Source organism: Homalodisca vitripennis, chromosome 1 (genome assembly GCF_021130785.1).
Source record: "Homalodisca vitripennis isolate AUS2020 chromosome 1, UT_GWSS_2.1, whole genome shotgun sequence".
Lineage (NCBI taxonomy): Eukaryota > Metazoa > Arthropoda > Insecta > Hemiptera > Cicadellidae > Homalodisca > Homalodisca vitripennis.
The window spans coordinates 48053087-48076926 of NC_060207.1; the positions used below are offsets into that span (position 1 = coordinate 48053087).

At 33.5% G+C, this 23840-nt stretch overlaps 1 protein-coding gene across 2 annotated transcripts in view; it reads right to left on the reverse strand.

The window, feature by feature from the left end:
* Nucleotides 1–23840, reverse strand: part of LOC124360911 (elongation of very long chain fatty acids protein AAEL008004) — a 164088-nt gene that overhangs the window by 121425 nt on the left and 18823 nt on the right. For both annotated transcript variants that reach the window (XM_046814973.1, XM_046814917.1), the window contains exon 2: nucleotides 17616–17657. The gene's annotated coding sequence lies outside the window, so the exon portion shown is untranslated. The remainder of the gene's footprint in view (nucleotides 1–17615; nucleotides 17658–23840) is intronic.

Consider the following 23840-nt stretch of genomic DNA (forward strand, 5'->3'; position numbering starts at 1 on the left):
TCAATCGATTGCCCGTGTTCTCAACACCTGGAGCTTTCTGAAAGTTGACTGTTGAAAACAGAGGCAGAACGCTCTATATTCAGTTACTCGGAGTAGCAACACGGAACACTGTTTTCGTATTGTGGCCCTCAATCGATCGCCCGCGTTCTCAACACCTGGAGCTTTCTGAAAGTTGACTGTTGAAAACAGCAGCAGAACGCTCTATATTCAGTTCACAATCAAATAATCACATTTTACTTCCAGGATAAAAAATATTATACTTAAGATCGTGTGAGGTAATGGCTTTATTTGTAATCTGTGTTTCACCAGTGTTTCACCAGCCATTAGATCTGAGGTGAGGTTATTTGATTATAAAAGTTCTAGTAAATATTGCAATAATTTCCAGATTCAGGAAGAATATACCTTCCGCCTCATAAATCATTCAGATATGTAACAAAACATTACGATGTTTCAACACATTGCAAAAATCAAATTGCCATTGGGCACTTATATTCTTTTATAAGCTTTGATAACCAAGTTTAGCATCTTAGAACATTGTTATCATTAAACACAAGAGATTTACTCTTGAACCTATAAAGTCTGTTCCAACAGACCCTAAAATGTACACCACTTAAAGCAGAGCTACTCTTACAAGAAACATGAATAATGTTGAAATGCTGTAGATGGAGCTTATATTGGTCACTGTTAAATTACATGAAAAACATAAAACCAATATTTAATACTTTTTATTGTTTTGTGAGGCCTTTCGATATCAAGGATATCTTCTTCAGACACATCACAAAAGTAAATACAAAAAGTAAATTTGATTATTAATAATAGTTAACATATGTGATTTAATATTAATTTGTCCTGTGTGGCGTAGTGTGTAAATACAATTAATTTATTACTGGTATTATACTATATAAAATTTGAATGTTATTTTTGTAATCTTCGTTTAAGTAATATTGAATTTTGTATTGATCCATCTTCTTGATTTAATAGATCTTCTGTATTTGTTTGATTAATGTAATATGACTCCCATGCATTTAAATATCTTGGAGTGTTAACATGTTTTAATAGTTTTAGGTTTTTATGTGATATAGTGTGTCCATTATTGATACAATGGTGTGCGACGGCTGATTTTTCTTTTCTGTTGAATTTAATGTGGGAGCAATGTTCTTTATATCGTGTATGAATTTTTCTTCTTGTTTGTCCAATGTATTTTTTGTTGCAGTCATCACATTTAATTTGGTATATACCTGATTTATTAATAATTTCTTCTTCATCTTTTGGATTTTTCAATTTATTCTGCAATTGACTTGTTGTTTTATATGTGACGTTTTTATTTGTATGTTTTTTGAATGATTTTTGTACATCTTTAGATATATTTGTCCATGGGAAATCCTTTGTCATGCTTCATTGCAAATATTTTCATGAGTCACTTTGAAATTTTAGTGAAAGAATCTCTACCATACTTTCCAAGAATTTGGATTCGATATGTTGACGATATGTTTGCAGTGTTCAACAAAAATGAAAACCTTAATAACTTTATAAATCACCTAAATTCATTTTACTCCAGCATTAAATTTACTCATGAAATTGAATCCAACAACTCACTTCCATTTTTAGATATTTTACTAATAAAAAACACATTTCAAAGCGATTAGAATTCGATATATATCGTAAACCAACACACACTGATCGTTATATAACAAATGACTCAAATCGTCCACCAACACAAAAACGTGCAGTCTTCCATTCATTGATATATAGATTATTAAACACTCCTCTATCACAAGAAAATTTTAAAAAAGAACTTCAGTATATAAAAGATGTTGCCGTTTTTAATGGATATAAAACAGATTTAGTCGAACATATATTTAAAAAAGGAAAAAAGAAACATGACAAAAAGTCAAAGACAACACTTTTACCTATTAAAGACACAAACACAAATTGGTTAAACACTACATGGACAAATATATCTAAAGATGTACAAAAATCACTCAAAAAACATACAAATAAAAACGTCACATATAAAACAACAAGTCAATTAAAGAATAAATTGAAAAATCCAAAAGATGAAGAAGAAATTATTAATAAATCAGGTATATACCAAATTAAATGTGATGACTGCAACAAAAAATACATTGGACAAACAAGAGGAAAAATTCATACACGATATAAAGAACATTGCTCCCACATTAAATTCAACAGAAAAAGAAAAATCGGCCGTCGCACACCACTGTATCAATACTGGACACACTATATCACATAAAAAACCTAAAACTATTAAAACATGTTAACACTCCAAGATATTTAAATGCATGGGAGTCATATTACATTAATCAAACAAATACAGAAGATCTATTAAATCAAGAAGATGGACCAATACAAAATTCAATATTACTTAAACGAAGATTACAAAAATAACATTCAAATTTTATATAGTATAATACCAGTAATAAATTAATTGTATTTACACACTACGCCACACAGGACAAATTAATATTAAATCACATATGTTAACTATTATTAATAATCAAATTTACTTTTTGTATTTAATTTTGTGATGTGTCTGAAGAAGATATCCTTGATATCGAAAGGCTTCACAAAACAATAAAAAGTATTAAATATTGGTTTTATGTTTTTCATGTAATGAATAATGTTCTGTATATAAACGTTATTTAATGTAATCCAATACTAGATAAAATGGTTTTGTTTAAGTCTTTGAGTACTTTTATTATTATATTCAATGATATCTTTTCATTTAAACAAAAAACTGGAAGTCTCATTTTAATGTTTAATCCTTGTCAGTGATAACGTACTTGTATATGTAACTAACTTAAGATATAAAAGTTTAACTACCATCGCAAGTGTACCTAATATTTGAATGACAAGATTATTGATTTTCAAAATACAGTATAAAGATATTCTCTGGAGGAGAAAGGCTGACCAGACTAGGAATGGTACTCGCTATGCACGTGACACCACTCTGCAAGTCACCCATTGTCATTATAACTTCATCAAGTAGTTACGGGTCACCTCAAGGATCCATCCTTGGAAAACACTTTTTCCGGGTACAAACCACAACACATCAACCATTCAAACGTTCCGCGAACAAAACATATTTAAAATCGACTTTACAAGGAAATTTAAAATGTGTTTTCTTTTACGGCCAGTATTATTCCATCCATTCAAGTAAGTACTAATTGCCATTTAGTGGTTTTTTTACGACTTTCAATTTTGCAAAACGATTGTGGAAATTTTAGAATATTATTACAGAAAGAACTGACAGCAATTCACGTACCACCAATAGTGTAAGAAAGGACGAAGATGAATCACCTAAGAGCCCCTTGTTAGGTAACGATCGCAGGGAAAGTGTTCACAGTGACCTGATCTTGACCTGATATCGTCAAGGTCGTTTAGAATGGATGTTTGCATCGCCTGGCCATCCTTTATTAAATATCCACTGCATGAACTGACCTTGCTTCGCATTGTTCGTTGTTTAATTTCACTGAACACACTGAAATTCGTTAATTTGCTGCTAGTTTCATACGATGTTACAACTAATTATACTTTAGGCATGATTTAACTTGAACCAAATGTAAATCCATGCCACTTTAATCGAAAGTCTAGCATTATAAGAGTATCTCTAACCCTATGATTGGCTACAAACACTGTACAGTATACGGCGATCTGCAACTGTTGACAAACTGAAATGAATATTAATAACTTCCAAGAAATAGAGTTTAAATATCGTATGCCTTCAATCACTTTTTTTCCGTAACACGATTTTATATTATACAACACAACTTGAGTCAATAGTTACAACATACCTATTAGAAAGAGCCGATTGATGGCCTACTGCCTGTGATGTTGATTTTTCGATCTCAGTTAGAGACGAGACAGTGTTGCTCCAAATTCTGTTACTAACTTTATCATCTTTTTATCAATACGGATGGTTACATACTGTTCCGACTCTCACTTTATTCTGCTTAAAAGATCCTCACACAGGACAATGGTCTACGAAAAACGCTAGAGAATACGGTTAAAAAGTCAGCCTCTCTCCTCATTGTATTATAGATCACAATCTTAAATCATAAAGTCCAAGATCGCTATGTCGAGTTTTAGAATTTTGTATTCGCATATCATACATAACAAAAATAACCTATGACTTTTCCCTTTTTCGAAAACAGAACAAACCAATATCATGCAAACGATATCGGTAAAAATATTTTTTAGTCTAATTTCGCAGTTTAACTGAGTTTATATTGTTACGAAACTTGTACCAGGCGTGCCAAATAATTTCAGAAAATTATGCTATAAGTCGAAAAATTACATCTTTCCAAAAAGGCCTACTTTTTTAAATGACTCAACTGTCAAACTAACTGGAATACTTATCACCCCAAGCTCCGAGTCAGATTGTCGCGGCTTCTGTTGCCACAGAACAGCTGTACCTTTATGAAACACGCAATACGTAACCTCGCCTGACGCTCAGTTTTTACCTACAGGACAATCTTGACCTTCCAGTTTAATTATTGTTTCGCTTCGTCCTTCTGTCGAGGAAAAGTTCCATCGTCAATCGTGCGGTGCACCTCTTTCTGAAGTTCAAAGTATCGCCCACAAGTTATCGATTCGAAGCATAAAATTAGTTTTACATAACCATATCGACATTAAAGTAATAGGTCACGTACAAGATAATAGACAGCAAGGTCTCAGTTAATGCTCAAGTTCGCCAAGTTTTTTGTCACACCTTGTAATTCCATGCATTACCAAAATCTCACAGACCCAAATCGGAAATGATCCATTCCGCAGCGGAAGGTCAGAAGTGCGGAAGTATAAATATTACCTCCCAGCGCCGGGACTTGTTCTGCCATTGAGGTAATTAACGGCATAAACTACCTCGGGCCACAGAGGATGAAGCTATTATATTCCTGTTACAATCAGGCACCTCGCGAACGGCAAAAAGTGCCGGAATGTCAACATAAACCGCCCAATTACGTCATAGCACTCGAGAAGGCCGACGCCCAAATTACTCCCGAGATATACAATACATCAGCCACATTCCGTGATTTATAAAAGACGAAACCTCTAAAACAGATATTTTCAAACACAACATGTTCATGTTCTCTTACTTTAGGGAAACCAGACCGTCCATTGCTTCAATTCCGATTCAATGGGCTGTTGTTTTATATTGCAAAACACCATGTCGAAACATTTTTATTAAACCGGAAATTGGTTAGATGTTTAATTTAATAAAATATAATTTGTAACAACTCTTCATGTCTAAGGTGCTACGAAACAACAATCCGAATATCTTCGTCATGTATCGCTATTAAGATATTGTGTCATCCTGATTTATTCCAATACCGATTACGACAAAAGGCTGTTTCCGGGACAATTCCCTAAAGTGAAGCAATTTCAGACACGAACTGACCATTCACTAGATGACTGGAGACATGTGATGTCACTGTTAAGTAATTTGCTGCTGTTTACAGATGTTGAGTTATATTGATGGTGGTGGTGGTGGGGGGGGGTAGTGCTTTTACAAATGGCATTGTTGTGTTGAGAAATGAAAAATTGTTAAACAAATGAACAAAGATTATGTAACATGTAAGGTATCTCAAATCGAATGTGAGCGAACAGATTATCATAATAATGAACAAAAAAGGATCTCTATTAAAAAACCAATTATTAAATTTAGTCAGTATTTTTGTATACAGAGTGAGTTAAAATCTGAAGGTCTGTGGTTCGGGTCCTGAGTTTTTCAATTTGTGAAAATTCGATAAGATTAACCTAAGTTACATATTCGTATAAACAAATAAATGTCCAAACACCGAGTGTTCAAATATAAAAATCCCGTTGCTACTTTTACAGATTAAAAAGGATATTGTTTCTGTTTTGTGTAATTATGTGTGACTACCCTAATAAAATCCTAATGTGATACCAAATAAATCTAAATACTCTGACTCAAACCACTGACAAACAAAACACACTTTCTAAATATCACATTAAGTTTAAATTGGTTAATGTATACAAGCTACAGCGACTAGGTCTACGATGTCACACATATCTCTTTGTTTTACGTATGTTAGTCAGTTTGTGTTTTACTTGGAAAAAGCAATAAATGTTGTAAGTTGTAATGCTGTAAATTTTCAAATTTGTCTGTATTATTAAGAATTGACCAAACGATCGGTTAAAAACAGTTTCCAAGATCGCAGCATGTTAAAATTATGTTACAAAACATTTTTATAAACATAGAAATACCACGCAAAGACAAAAAGTTGTTTGATACCTCATTAATTGGTTGAATGGATTTTTAATGTTTACTAATTCCTAATAAATAAATACTTATAAAATCTACTTAAATGCGATACACAGGCCCATGTAACTTACAATTGATTTTTCGCCCGCAAACAAGAGTGTCTTTTTGAAAAACAATGTTTATAATTAATTTTTAACATAACGTTAGGCAGTAGTAAAACAAATAGCCATGTACAATCACAATACTGCGACTTTAAACACACAGGTAAAGACAACATGAAACTTACCAAAATAGATTATACGATATCTTACAAGTCTATATTGATTGTTTTACCCCTTTAGGGACAGCCCTTTGCCAAAGCCAGATTGCATACATGATTTAGAAACAGCCGTTTCTTTCTTACAATAATACTAAATTCAAGACTGTTACAACAATAAAATAGCTTCGCTAAAGAAATAGTTTTTATTTCCTGCAACTGTTTAAAAGGCGATTACTTTCTCCCTCCAATACTCAATGAATGTCCTGCTATTTTCGGTATACTGCATTCATTACGGGTCGTATATTCCATACAAAACCTTTCATACGTTACACTCGTGATTGGATTTTCATTGTCTGATAGGATGTTTTCGGCGGTTTGAGGAACTGCTGAAATCATAGACTGGTAGGCCTCATGGTGTGCTTCCGGGGTGAGCAAAAGGGCCTTGAGGCTTAAGTACATGGCAATAGGCCGCCCCATACAAGAAGAAGCCTTTGCTACCCACTCATATGTTCGTGTTGTGTGCTTACTGCCACAGAAATATGTAAAGTTACACAACTGGTAAGAATCAAACGAATCACGCAATAATTTACTTCATTCATTGATTACGAAGTTTAATGAGTGACGAGGACGCAGACGTAAGGACAATGCGAACACAGTTGAACCTGTAAGTATGCAAATTTGGGTGCATAACTGGCAATGACTTTTTGTGTTCCTTACCATCCACACGTTACATAACAAAAAATATACTGGTTTTCGTGTCACACAAAAAGAAAATTATTTATTGAACAAAAAGAGTCACGTGTATTCTATTAAATAACTGTGCGTCAGCAGAAAAACCCACACCTGAACAGTGATAATGATCAGAAGTCATACTAGTTTTTATAAGCCCACGAAAGGGTAAACCTTGGAACGTCTGTTGTGACGCATTTTGATTAGCTGTGCCGTCATATACAGTATATCCTTAAATTTGTTAGAAATGCATCTAAGCTGTTCCCACGTCGTAGTGAGATGATTTGGCTCCATGTAGTGTCCAGACTCTCACTTTCCAATTCCTTAACGTTCGAGAGAGAAATGTCAAATGGTTTGTTCTTGGTCGGATTATGTCACCGAGAGGCTGTTGGGTTTGGATTCTGCTGATGACCGACACTTAGCCATTATTTCTGGTAACAACAGAATTTCCCAATTTGCGACTTACTAAAGTGTGTTACATTACACTTTCCATACTCTATTACCTTTTAATCTAATTTTTTATAAAGAAAACTCCGTCTACGTCATCTACTATGTTCGTATTTCCGGACTAAGAAGTTCTCCAGCAAAGTTTCCGGTCTCGGAATCGTCACACGTGTTACGACTGTGATATCCTTGCCGCTCCAGACCGATGACCTTGATGAGACTCTGCAGGCTATGGGACCTGACTAGATCGTATGTTACGATAAGAATGCCCAGTTTTTCCGCGACTGAACTGATGCAGATCGCCGACAGTTTCTTGACCGAAAGCACGGTGGGCAACACTTGTCGGGGAGGAATGTTTACGTGCGTGACTTGCACTTATGTCGTCAAACCACAAGAGCATGCATTGCCTTTACATGGTAAACATGAGCTGTCCTGTCCTGTTCTTCCTCAATATGGTCGTATAATAGATACGTCTGAAACACAAATCATTCCGAACCCTAAGAAAACGAATACTATTTTTAATTTTTTATATTATTCCTTGTCTACTATGATGTTTAAACAGGTTCAGTCAATTATTTTCTTTTCAAAACGATATTGTACAAGTAGTACATAGCAAGTTTTTAAACATTTCCTTTGTCTAAAATTTATCTGACAAAGGCTAATTTTCAGTTATTTGTTTCTTAGTTATTTGACGTGCAAGTTTTCTCAGTCTACAGGTGAGGTATATGTTTGTCTTCATTAAACAAGAAAATAATTAGAATATACAGTGGAATGATAGATGTACAGAGTAAATCCCAGGCATAAAATAAACGTTTAAAAGTAAACCTAAGATCTTCAAAAAATAAATATGCGATTCTTCATGTTTCCGTTTGGACAGAAAATGCCTGAGAAAAAACATTTTAGCATTATTCGCGAAAAATTCAGAAACATCTTTTGAATTCGCGTTTATAAACTCCTTCATTTAATTTCTTAAAATAGCATTACTCTGAATAAAAGGCTAGTTAGAAATAACGCTTATTCGAAAAATATTTAAAGAAATGAAATATTGCAATCCTGTAAAATACCTGGAACCTCTCAACTACAATAAAGAGTATTATTTTATTGACTTTAACATATTGCTTCTTTCTGTTTCTAGCGAATAGTCATTCCGAGAGTACGTATATAAAAAGATGTAATCATAACTAATCGTTGTAACAAATAATCTGGTGCATTGTACACCTTTTTACACCTGCATGTATCCATTGTACTTATGACGAACATTGTATAAAATGTTCAACATTTAGAAATTAACATGAGTACGTAAATGATCCTTTTTTTAGTACGGCAATCGGGGCTGCTTTTACTTTTAATAGGAACAAATATTAACAGATATTACTAGTGCAAAAGTTATATTATAACAGTACAAACAGACAGATAATACCTCTATACGTACCTATTTACGATATGGTTTAAGTATGTGGAGTTTTATTCATTTTTGCCGTAGAATGTACAAATATATAGTTAATGTATAATGTACTTAAATTCTTTGAATGGAGGAAGAAAGACAAGAGTTCCAAATAAGACAATTATTTCATTATTTACTCATTAGTTTTCAAATTATGTAAAAAAGTTCAAAAACATAATATAAAAGCTCTTCTAATCGGGTTAAAAATATATATTTTTGATGTGTTGTTTAAGTTTTAAACTTCTCTACTTGTTTTTTTCTTAATCGAACATTCAATCAAGGAAATACTTTAATGTGTCCAATACAAAAAGGCAACAGCAGGTTAACGGTAAGTTAAGATAGGTCCAGGAGTCCTTTATATTCCTTCCATACCTGAGCAGGATATATCAGACTCCGAGGAAAAGTATTACCAACTTAGCATTCTTTCGTGAAACTCGTAGTTTTCAGCAAGAACTTGAAAGCCCCCCACGTGTTAAGGTTAGGCAAACGAAACGGGTTTAAATGTTTTATCCTCGCATTTTATTGTAACTTGATAACTTAAAACTATTTTTAAACATTTAAATAATGATTTTGTACATAAGTAAGGAGATGAAGTTATACACTCTTTTACCACAGACTAAAGATACTTCTATAGAATATATCTAGAGTCTGTGATTTTACGCAGCTAACTAAACAACGACTATAACCCAAACCTAGATAGACATCACTATCTGTACTAAGTACCAAGTACTAATGAATAGGACTCACCAGTGTTTCCAGAGACTCGGAGGTACATAGAGGCCTCACATTAACATATCATATGAACAATTCTTCCCAGGAAACTTCTGTGTTTTATATTTTTCATCCTCCAAAAACTACATATGATTGTGTACCTACACGTGACTTATCTTATCAGTTTTATTATAATATAAAACCTATTACAGATAAACACGATATGCACTCACTTTACTAGATCTAACCCTATATCAGTTCGTAGCAGGTTCAAGGCAGTAAACAAGGCCAGGTTCATCAATGTTACGACTGGATTGTGAGTTATAAACGGCGACGTCATCCAGCGGAACATTACCTCGACAATATTATGTTATTTATTTGGCAAATCCGACGGTTGGCCTACCTTTTATGTCATCTTGTTGTAAAAGTCATTCGCAACTTGCGTGACTGGTGGCTATATGGGCCATAAATGTTATTGGCCCCAAGCTGTGTTGTGAAGAACCGCCGCTCCGCACAGCTGACCGCAGCTCCACCAGGAACCGCACTCATACTCCTCTGCTTTGGTTCGACACATCACTTAATTCACCACAACATCCATTACTAGTATCTTCAAGTAACCACTCCTTAAGGTTTTTGACAGTGAAAATAAAATTGCAAACTTTAAGAAATGTTCAATTTGCTTCTTAAAGCTCTTTAAGTATTTTTGTTTTACTTTCTCCTCTACCAACATAGACAATAGAGGAGAATTTTAAATAAAATTCTCTATTTTGTAAAAAGAATTAAAAAAAAAAAACTATATTAACCAATTTGCAACGATTTTTAATTTTTTTTAATGGCTTAAAAACGCTAGACAATTCAATCTTCAGACAAACTCGGATCTGTGTGGAACGCTTCTCGGCTATCTGGTCTGGAAAGTGACTCCCAATGGACCGATGTTAACCTATTCAATTTCAGTGTAAAGGGAGTAGAAGAGATGCTTCGTTAAACGCCCCGCCAACACACACACACACACACGCACGCACGCACGCACACGCACACGCACGCGCACGCACGCGCGCGCGCGCGCACACACACACACACACACACACACACACACACACAGAAACAGGGTACTCTCTTCGAAAAAACCAAGCCATTGTATAATGGTTCAAAACATTTATTAATTTTCCTGTATCTCCAAGTACACTTCTTCAGATAAATAACTGTTTAAATATTTACAACAATAATATGAAAGAAATAGAAAGTAAGGAAAGAAGCAAGAAAGATATTTCATTTTATATATATTGTATATATTTATATATATATATATATTGTATATATATATATATATATATATATATATATATTGTGTATATATATATATATATATATATATATATATATACATTCCGCATTAAAAATTTTACATTTATGAAAATAAAACAAAACGTTAGTTTATTATCTTGAAGTTCGTTTGAAACAGTTATTAAAACGAAGTCTCTCTTTCTGAAATACGTAATAACTTCTAAGGTTTGACCCATCACATGAGAGATCATACGAAAACGAAACCAAGCTTTCAATAGTTCTTAAATATTAAAAAATATTAAACACCTTAAGTTTCCTGATCAAAACTTCAACATACATATAAAATGTGGCTTTAAATTAATTGGAATTGGTTTGGAAATAGTTTCAATTTGTTATAAATTTGGAAGAAATCCACAACCAGTGTGTGTCTAATAGACAAAACTAAACAGCATCCAATTTACTCTCTTATACTGCTTCTTCAATCAGATATTGCATATAACAGTGATAATTTATTTCTTCATTTAAAGGAGCTATCAATTCTAGCCAGTAATTAATTGACCACGCGGATTACGTAATATAAAACTGACATTGTTATGCTGTATGCAACTCGCTTCTTTCAATAACTACGTCTCTGACTAGTCACAACCGGTTGCCCTGTGCACGTTAATGTGGTTCTTGCTAATGATAACCGATTATTTCTGATGGATCATTTACAAATGAAGTAGATACACAACTCTCGAATCAAATAAGGTACCCCGGTTTGGAAGTTAACTACAAACTAACTAGTACAACTACGATAATTATAATCTAGTCACATTACAATCTAACTTATTTATCTCTCCTTATAAAGCAAATAATTTACATACAATAACTCCAGTTTTTATATTGATGCCAACCTAGAGATACTGGTTCAGGCGTTTTTAGACATAGGTCTTCTACGGAGTTTTTAAAATCATTTTTATCTTGAAGGTGTAATTTAGTAACCTACTATTTCAAAAATTTAATTTTTGAATACAATATAACTGAGCATGTTTTTTTTATTTTTGTCGGCGCCTGCTCGTTTGAAGCCGGCCAGACAGCCGAGGCAACACGGCCCCATATTGTTGTAAATCAATCGACATAGGAATCGGAAATAAGACAGAGCTTGGAATAGTAGATCTAGAAGAAAGACTCTCATGACTTTATGTAACATTGGATCTGTAACGATGTTGCTCCGTTATCGCTTCACAAGTTAAATAAAGCTATAACCAACGAGTCGTTTGTTACACGGCGTGAGTTGAATAGAGACACTGACGCAGAGATACGCACGATACGAAGCACCTAATGCGCATGCGCGGAGACGATAGTGGTTCCGCCGTACTCCGAGTTCCTACTTATTTGATTCAACAGGTAATTCAGTAGTAGTGATATGTCCAGTAAATACCTTGATACTAAAATATTACCAGTTTAAAATTTACTTCTATTTTCAACTATACCATGTTTAAATTTAGGCTATATACAAGGAACCGTGAAAAACGTTTTTTTTAAGAAATCTTGAATCGTGGTATTTCAGGAACAGTTTCAAAACATAAATAGCTATTGTCGCTATTTTCATGTATTAATATTTATTTATTGTCATATAAAAACATCTCAGCGGGGCCATTTATTGTAAATTTAGTGAGTTCCAGCTATAATGAATGAAATGAGTGAATGAGTGTAGCTCAGTTACAAACTGTTTTATAGACAATCTCTCGTAATACAAACACTAACTTATTCAAATTACAAAGTATGTTCAAAGATGTTCTAAATGCACCTCTCTGTAAATTTGTATTGGTTTGAGCCAAACACCGACTATCGGACTAAATGAAAATTTGTATGGCGTAAATGAACGAATAGAGGAACAAAATCAATAATAGTGCCGGACGTATCCAGTTGAACACTTGAGATTGGGCGTAGTTATAAATTACTTCTAAATCTGTTTAATCACTTTTGTATAGTTTAACAGCAATTTGGTTAAGGAACAACTTATCTCTTTACTTGTCAATATATAGTGATTGAGTGACAATATCGAGAGTAGCATCGGTCTGGGTGAAATACGTGATATATAAAGAATTAACACGTTTAAATAACAACGAGATTGTATATTAATTCGATAATGTGGAGGTAAACATTACATAACTTAATTTTTATTTTAACCATTTACATATCATTCCCATAATATGTATAAAATAATTATGTCATAGAACAATCTATTTATTTACAGCTACATACTAATGCCTACCAATTCGAAGTTAGGGGTTTGTAATATTTTTTTTATTCTTTTTTAAGCCTCAGCTCTTGGGCTATGCTGGCTTGTTTATGGTCACTGTGGTTATTATTCCTCTCATGACTGGACCTCCCTGGAGTTTGAACCCGTGATCTCTCAATTGGAGAGCCGTGACTGTATCCACTTTAATAATAACGAATAATGTTCACTGCACCAAAATGACAAAGTTGTCAACATGAGGTAATCATCAATAAAGGAATTATTTTTGTTACTTTCTGTCGAACTATCTCTTTAATCTTCCTTAGGTCAGCATTGCATATACTCTAAAATAAGTAGGTTTTATCTATAATGAAACTAACGCTAAACGAAATGAACGCCTCAACGAAACGAATATTGAATGGACCGAATTAAATGGTTGATACACTGCTCATAATCCTGTAAACTCAAGTAATCCTGCTTAGTTTTTAAGACGTACACTGAAATTATAAACTTCAAGCATTTCCAATTACGTAAATTAAAATTAAGGATCAGATCAATTCACTTGGCGGGGGTAAATGAAAAAAGCTTATGACAATGGTCTTTTCAAACCGTGTAATCCGGATCAATCGTTCACTTGAATAGCCCATTCAAACTTATCGAACAATTAAACATAAGAGTTCAGTGAATTAACCAGTCTGAAAAAAATCCATTTAATCTCTCAAGCTAAACCGTAACCGTCAAATACGACTTGAGAAAGAAAGACTATTTACCGTACTTTTAAAATATTTCTATTACAAACGAAATTTAATAGAATCACGATTGTGTGTTTAAAGTGTAACAATCGTATTTCCCACACAGTGCCTAAAAACTACTTAATTAATTAATAAATATCCAATCATTCCACTTAACCGAACTCAATCATCCCTGCCCATAACAACTTAACCACTAACGTGAATATCAGCCGCTAATATCAGGGTTGTAGTAACCTAACACAAACGTCAGGCCAAACTATAATCCAGCAAGACAGTGTTCCAGCACATTACCACAACGATGTTCGGAGATTTTCTTAATAATCAGTTTTTGACGTTGGATCGTTAAGGTCTTAAACCCTAGATTTCTTTGCATGAGCATTCATCAATGATTTCGTGTAACAGGTAAGAGTTGGATCGATAGGATGGGCCTAATGCATAGACAGCAAGATTGTCAGGTCTTAAACCCTAGATTTCTTTGCATGAGCATTCATCAATGATTTCGTGTAACAAGTAAGAGTTGGATCGGTAGGATGGGCCTAATGCATAGACAGCAAGATTGTCAGGTCTTAACCCCTAGATTTCTTTGCATGAGCATTCATCAATGATTTCGTGTAACAGGTAAGAGTTGGATCGGTAGGATGGGCCTAATGCATAGACAGCAAGATTGTCAGGTCTTAAACCCTAGATTTCTTTGCATAAGCATTCATCAATGATTTCGTGTAACAGGTAAGAGTTGGATCGGTAGGATGGGCCTAATGCATAGACAGCAAGATTGCAGGTCTTAACCCCTAGATTTCTTTGCATGAGCATTCATCAATGATTTCGTGTAACAGGTAAGAGTTGGATCGGTAGGATGGGCCTAATGCATAGACAAGCAAGATTGTCAGGTCTTAACCCCTAGATTTCTTTGCATGAGCATTCATCAATGATTTCGTGTAACAGGTAAGAGTTGGATCGGTAGGATGGGCCTAATGCATAGACAAGCAAGATTGTCAGGTCTTAACCCCTAGATTTCTTTGCATGAGCATTCATCAATGATTTCGTGTGACAGGTAAGAGTTGGATCGGTAGGATAGGCCTAATGCATAGACAAGCAAGATTGTCAGGTCTTAAACTCCTAGATTTCTTTGCATGAGCATTCATCAATGATTTCGTGTAACAGGTAAGAGTTGGATCGGTAGGATGGGCCTAATGCATAGACAGCAAGATTGTCAGGTCTTAACCCCTAGATTTCTTTGCATGAGCATTCATCAATGATTTCGTGTAACAGGTAAGAGTTGGATCGGTAGGATGGGCCTAATGCATAGACAGCAAGATTGTCAGGTCTTAACCCCTAGATTTCTTTGCATGAGCATTCATCAATGATTTCGTGTAACAGGTAAGAGTTGGATCGGTAGGATAGGCCTAATGCATAGACAAGCAAGATTGTCAGGTCTTAACTCCTAGATTTCTTTGCATGAGCATTCATCAATGATTTCGTGTAACAAGTAAGGGTTGGATCGGTAGGATGGGCCTAATACATAGACAGCAAGATTGTCAGGTCTTAACCCCTAGATTTCTTAGCACGAGCACTCATCAATGATTTCGTGTAATAGATAAGAGTTGGATACTCTATTTCCTTTGATTTTAAAATATAAAACCTAATTTAACGTTAGCAGTGCCAAGGGAATTTGCTTACAATTATGATTTGCCAAACAGCCTTCATAACTATTGGTGCTTGTACAGTGTGATATTTTAAGAGTTCAGAAACACGTCATACATTATCTTTGTTTCCGCTGTACGGAAGGAACATCTTTATGGTAAATGTTAACGGTGAATCCTCATGTATGTGACTATAAAATGTTTTATTGAACACTTTTGGTTCCTACAATTCGTAAAATGTATACATGCCGTGTCAATGAATCAGTATATCTGGTTTACACTACAGATGATCAAAGTATGATTAATACATATCACAATCAGTTAAATTGACGAACATTAACTGTAAAAATGAATTATTCAACAAAAATTACGATATTCAATACAAAATAATTCCTCCTCCTAAAATGATATTTTTCGAGAACTCGAAATAAACCAGTAATTATACAATTCGAGTAGAGATATCCACCAGAAACAAAATAGACAGTCGAGTCGGAAGGAGTCACTGGACCATTACACCCTGGGGACATTTGGCAGGACTCTGTAGCCGGATATAGAGTCGGATTGTGTAGTAGGCAGCATGGCAATATCCCCGTCCACTCTTAAGTGACTGTGTGCTTCTATGCCAAAATTATTACATATCTTAAACGTATTTTCCAACATTCCTCCAACTGTCGTGTCAGCAACACGATTTTAAGCACCAATCGTGAATTTTTCATTTGGAAGACTGAATCCAAATCAAAGAGTGTCAGGTTCCAAGAGCCGGCTATACTGGCGGCCATCTTTATTTCATCTATATGAGAACAATACTAAACAAATATTATGGTCTTAGAATTATTGGAGAAGTCTCATTTAAATATATTTTAATATTCATTTAACTTTTGGGTATTTAGATTGGTTACTCAGAAAATATTTATTGTTTAAATATAAAAAAAATATATATATACACCTATATATATATATATATATATAAAATACTTATTATTTTGTTCTTTTAAAAATGTATTTTTATAATAGTCTATTTAAACAATAAATATTTTTTATAATTTTTTTCTTATATATAACCTTTAAGGGCTGATTGTACTGAAACGACCCTTGAGTGTGTATATGTGTGTATATATATATATATATATATATATATATATATATATATATATATATATATATATAAACAGAGTGAGTCAGAAATATGGTAAAATATTTTAAGAAGAAGATATTTTCAGAATCACTTAATTTCACCAGGTGAACTGAAAACAAAGCAAAATCTTTCGCCAGCCATTACACACTAATGGAGCGTTTCCGAACCTACGTTTATATAACATTTTTTCTCTTATTTTTAGCTCTACAATCACGTCTTCAAATATTTTACCATATTTCTGACTCACCCTGTATAAATTTATTTAAATGATATTTAATTATTCCGAGTCCAATGGTGCAAAGCGTTGTTAGATATCACACGATTCATTAAAAAAATATTCAGAAAAATGTAATAATTGCTATTACTCCAGAGTGTAGGTACTTTCCCTTTTTGCTACTGAAACATGGATCTTGATCTATTAACGTTTAAATTAGTATGCAACTAAATGACATTAGTTATTACTAATTTATGTTCAGTAAATTTTCGACAAATTCAAAAGTAACGAAACTGAAAGTTGTACTTTATGGACTCACAAATGTAAACAAATACAATGTACGTTCCAGTTTCAAACTGAACGACCCCCTACGACAAGAACACGCACGTTGAAGGGCGCGTGATGATCGCGCACGCGCAGTACAACAGGGAAAACGACACAGGTCACGAGACAGGAGATGAATTAGCAGAAATGGCGGAGATTACTACTCTCCAGACAACAAGCCGTGTACCAAGTCAAGTGTGGCTTCACTCACCAAGGCCGAGCGTGGCGTCACGAACACATGCTGCCGGTCCACCTGCAACAACAAGTCACATAACAACACAAGCATTTCTAGTGTTTACATTCAGTTTACACTGTTAATAGATAAACTAAGGCTAGCAGGAAGCCGTTCCTTATCATAAAAACTAGTTTTTTGACAAATGATATTCTGCCTCTAAAATATGTTTAATTTCAAGGTTTTAAAATTATATTATTTATTGCACGATAATTTACCTGAAAGAACAATTATTTACAAAAATAAATTAAGAATTTCAGAAAGTGTACATGTACATAAACCTAATAAACATTTTACACAAAATCTTTTTGACTTTTTAGGTCCTACAGTGTGTAATAAACTTTCCGATAACATTAAAAATTGTAAAAGTGTATACCAATTTACAAAGAGCTTTACAATTTACAAAGGTGAACAGATCAATACATTGATTCAATTATTAAAATACAGGTTTGATTAAACTGCAATTCAGAAATGTATGTTTATATCTCTTTACTTTTATTTGATTGTTAACGAAAGTTAGGATTACCTACTTCATATACAGTTGAACTTATTTTCTAATTATAAGTAAAATCTCACTCATAAATAAAATAAATTACATGAAAATTTCCAATAATTCATAACCAATTTATGTACAATACAGCAATTTTGTACAAAACAGTAAAACAGTCTTTCAGAAACTTATTTATTTTATTCTTTACTTTTAGGATTGACTAAAATTTGAATTTCAAACAGTTTTTTCTTATCTTAGAGAAATACGGATTCCAATGTTTATAATAATATAATTAAATTATTACCCTACAAGAAATGACATAATGAAAAAAATCAAGGACTTGAGTCGCGCAACCTTTGGGTATTTTGTAAAATAACGTTTGTAAGTAATGAAACGTTACAAACAAGCAAACATGTTGGATCGATTGATCAACATTAGAAGGTTTAAACTGTCACACAACTACTATAAGACTAAATTGAACGAAACAAACAAAAATATAATAAATAGGCTTATAATAAGACTTATAAAATGACAATAAATAATATGCATATTTTCTTATGATGTTATGATATTAATATTATAACATATAACTGGCATATTCCAAAAAGCTGTTAAACAAGTTTATTAAACAGCTCGAATTACAATAGTTTTTACTGAACAGTTCAGCTATGACACGAATTGTAATGTAATTTGGAATCTTAATAATGTAGTAATGAGATATTACCAAGTATTTTTATTGGAGTACAGTAGATAAAACATGTAAATGTACAGTACAAAAGGGTCGCCCTTGACCTTACCCTTGAAACTAACATTCACGTGTTATCGCCATGTCATCCTGCTTGCTGCCAGCCAATGTAATGATTACTGGTCGATTTCAAACAACCCCATCATTCGAGTGCTGGCCCACTCTTCCAGTTACAATGGGCGCACACTATACCATTATATTAATTATTTCCGTCCCTTCCACTTTCAGAGAACACTTAATACATACATAACTTCTACCTTCTCCTTCCTCGTACCGTAAATACAACCACCTTTCCGTCCGTGTCTTTTAAGTACAGTACTACATATATCTTCAATTTTAACTTGTACACTGTAGGAGACCATGTGTGACTTCTTGCATATATTTGTGTGGTTTATCTCCTTTGATGTATAAATGGTGAACTTGTACTAGTTACACAAATAAATCCGATAACTCGATTAAATGGTCCAAAAGGGCATATGCACCGGGTATGATCGCCTTTGTAGCATTTTATTACGTAATGAAAAATCCTATTTTATATACAAACCTAATATTTTCTATATATAAATAAACTAATACAACGGCGTACTGAAGGATCCGACCAATCCAACAAAGTAACCTCATTACATGTTTAAGTATCACATCACTGTGCTCAGTTGATTTACAATAAAATTCTAATATTTTCTATATATAAATAAACTAATACAACGGCGTACTGAAGGATCCGACCAATCCAACAAAGTAACCTCATTACATGTTTAAGTATCACATCACTGTGCTCAGTTGATTTACAATAAAATTCTACTATTTTCTATATATAAATAAACTAATACAACGGCGTACTGAAGGATCCGACCAATCCAACAAAGTAACCTCATTACATGTTTAAGTATCACATCACTGTGCTCAGTTGATTTACAATAAAATTCTAATATTTTCTATATATAAATAAACTAATACAACGGCGTACTGAAGGATCCGACCAATCCAACAAAGTAACCTCATTACATATTTAAGTATCACATCACTGTGCTCAGTTGATTTACAATAAAATTCTACTATTTTCTCGTTGCTATCTTGGTTACCCATAAGACTATTGTAAAAATCTTTGCTGCCGCTCAGCCCTTTAAAGTAACATTTCCATCATCATGGAACTAGACGTTGTCTATCTAGAAATTAAGCTTCGTGGACAATTTCTAATATGTAGGCCAGTTCGTTCTTCAGATACCATACGAAAAGATTGACAGTTAGACAGAAATGAGTTTTTCCAGGCACATAAGCTTGCAATTATTTTCAATTTCTTGAACCAAAATTAGTAAGGTGAGAGGACTTTTAAACAAGGGTTATGTTACTCGTACATTTAAAGTATACAAAGCTATCCCTCTTAATATTTTTTGAATTTTACTCGTAATAGTTTGATTTTGGATTATTGGGGGTAGAGAAATAAATGATATTGTTACAACGAAATATAACGATATAATTCTGATTAGGTTGGCCATTACACCAATCATTTACTGAGTTTCCCGGCATCGAACGCATCACTCTAGTATCTTGAACTACACAATAGCAGGTAATCTAACGGCTATTGTTGATAGTAAAACGGATTTTACATCCTGTATCCGTTTGGCCTTGAGGTCCTGAACACTGTCGACAATTGCTCATCAGTATGTACAGCATCCCAACGTCACTTACAGGATATTTGTTCTTTACACAACAAACTTTACCGGGCCTAAAGTCTGCCGAGACACATTTCGTTAATAAATACAGTACATGTATGGCACTACCTGGTAAAAGAGCTGATTTTATCCGTAACAATAATAAGAATCACGAATTGATAACGATAATGTTATATTTATGACGAAATTATTCACAGGGCTGGACTTGGAACGATTCATATTTATTCTTTTACACTATTTATAGACGTTGATTATACACCATGAGGAGTTCGCAAGATCCGGAGTGGTCAGGATGAGAATTAGCTAAAAGTTTACAAGTGCTAATCACTCTCTCTGTAAATACCACGGCGTGGTTAAAGTCATCTTTACGACAGTGAATTAAAATCACCCCCGAGGCGACATAGACATTCCACCATTTCCTATTATACGCCATAGTTAGGACCGATAAATTAACTAATTTTTATTTGTGACACGGGTTAAGTTTATAATCTATTCAGCAATAATTACAAATTACGATGCATTTAAACCGGTACATACCAAACAGTTCGTTTTCGAAAACAGTCACTTCACGAGGACGCCCCATAACACACAACACAATAACACAGAACTAAAACCGACAGAATGTTATGGTATTTTAAATTTCACTTAGGCTATTAGGAATAACTGACGAATAACACTTTAGTAATCCCTAAATCCCTCGTTCCTTTACTCTAATACCCGTCATCTTAAAGATCACATAAAATCCAAATTGAGTCCAATTAAGTGATAGTTATACACGACCCTCAGTTGTACTTCTTTGGTGATGAAATTACTGGGAAACACAAACCTAATGCCTTTGACCTTGAACACCTGATGCCTGAGCGTTAACCTCGCGTCAGCATGCCTCAGCCACCGTCCGTGTACAATAGCCAGTCGACCAGCAAGGCTGTTTAGTCACTATTACCATTACCAACATATGCACTTCTGCCTTGTCAATATTCCACTAAGAAATCACCTTGCCCTAGTCCCTCACCATCCTAGAATCCTCCTTACCCAAATCAATACGACCGATCAACAAGGCCAAACAAAAGTTATTTTACGCAAACGTACATGGTACACAAGATACATTCAGTTAGAGGACAGCACGTTCTGAAGTAAATTTATAAAATATATTTCAAATTTCGATGTGTACTTAAGCCAATTCAGTAAGAGTAGTTAGTTCGTCTTTGTCTATACAACTCCTTTATACATAAATAACACATATAATAATAATAACGGCAATTAATAAATTATTTACCTTTTCGAAACATACTAAATTGTAATTCGAAAATTACAAACAAATAAAACCTTTGAACTCATTCTAACTAATGGGAATATTTCCAAGCGAGAATATTTTATGAAAGGAATGAAACCGCAGTAATGTAAACTTGAAAAACAACAACCTTTTAGATACATAACTAAACTATCAAACTCAACTACATTACATAACCTAATTAGGGTTATTAATTAACATTGCAGAAATGAACTGAAAGTTCTACACGAGAAAAAATAAGTCACTATACAACGAATGTATAATCTACGTTTACAATTAAATAGATTGAAAAACGTTATTATTTGACATTGTACAAATAATTAACATGATGTAGAATCCATATTATATGTTTAATTGTAATTGGCATCATAAAGATTTTTTTATTATTTTGAAAAGCAAATTTTTTGACTCCTTCTAATATTATTGTATTTATTTGAATAAAACTCAAATATGTGGCAATATGAGACCCATACACTTTTAATAATTTTGCTTCTTAGTGTAATGTCTGCTTTTAAATTCGTCCATATTATGAGTTAATAGGTTATGTAGGGGAGATTTTTCTAATTTCTTATGCTATAGTTAGGCTTAGGCACAAACAAAGTAGTTTAATTATTTTCATGTCTTTCATGGTCAAAACATTGATTTCAGAAAATTAGATTTTATCAAAATGGATTCACTGGTGTGTTGGAATTTTAAAGTTTTTAAGTGGTTATTTGTTGCTTGCGTTCTGGTAAAATAGCATCCGAGTTAGTGCCAGTACTCATATAGGACTGGGTTAGTATCTGACTGTTAATATTACTTTATGCGTTTCGTACATACAAGAGGCACGAATCTCGATGTACGTTTTAATTTGTTCGAGATTATTTCGCTCACTAGTCGCGAGAAGAATGAATGTGTACCTAGTAGAAATATTTTAGTACCTAATAAGTTGGTTAATCACTTACATTACTGCAAAACAGGTTACTTTGGGCAGCGACACCAAACTTCATGATCATCGGAGTGCCCACAATTTTACGTACGTTTACTCGTTAACCTATTAAGTGCGATAGTTTAAAATGTATTTTTATAATATTTTAAGAATAAAAAGTAACGTTTTATTTCTTTATTATTGATATTAATTCAACAGCAAATTTCAATAATTGGTTGATGGCTCAGAATAACCTAATCAGACGTCAGGTAATAAATACTGTATTACATTTCCGAACCAATGTTCCTTGCCTGGACAGTGTTGTTGAACTATGCAAGACTTCCCTTGTTAACTTTTTATTACATTTAATAATACATTTAATTTTTTTTATTTTGTTTGATAACGTAAAATGCTTACTTCACCTCAAATTTTCACTAATTAATTATTGACCGAGTTATGGACGGAAACATATGAATTATACAACTGTCAGGTGTGAGAATTTGTTGAACAATTTACTTTAGTATTTACTTAACATCGCCAGTTGCTAAGTTAAAATATAATTTAATCTCTACATCCCAAGGCGCTTATTTCAACAGTTCTACTAACCACTTCTAGTAAAACGTGATTGCAAATTACTTACAACAAAGAGAAACCTCTTTCCAGGAAAAGACAACAATCAAGAAATTAATGTACAGATAATTTTAAATGTAGATATTCTGTTGATGATATTTGCATACCGACAGATGATATTATACAACAATGGTATCACAATTATAAATCAAATACTCTCAATACCTTGGCACCTGGGCAAACTGTGACGATATATCGAAACATTTTTCTTGAAACAAATAAGGGAAGGTTACTACTCGAATAATATTGTACATTCCGTGATGAAGTACACACAATCTACTGGTATGCCACAGTTAGCGCAAGATGTTTGTAGTTTTAGCCCATTTGTTCTATTGTTGATACGAGTTAGTTGTTACAACTCCGTTGCAAATTTTGTGTAAATTGCTAAATAAGTCGCCACCTTGGTAGTTGAGTAAAAGAAAGCGAAGGTTCTGGAGATCATCAGGGTAAGGTTCACTCCTAGCTGGT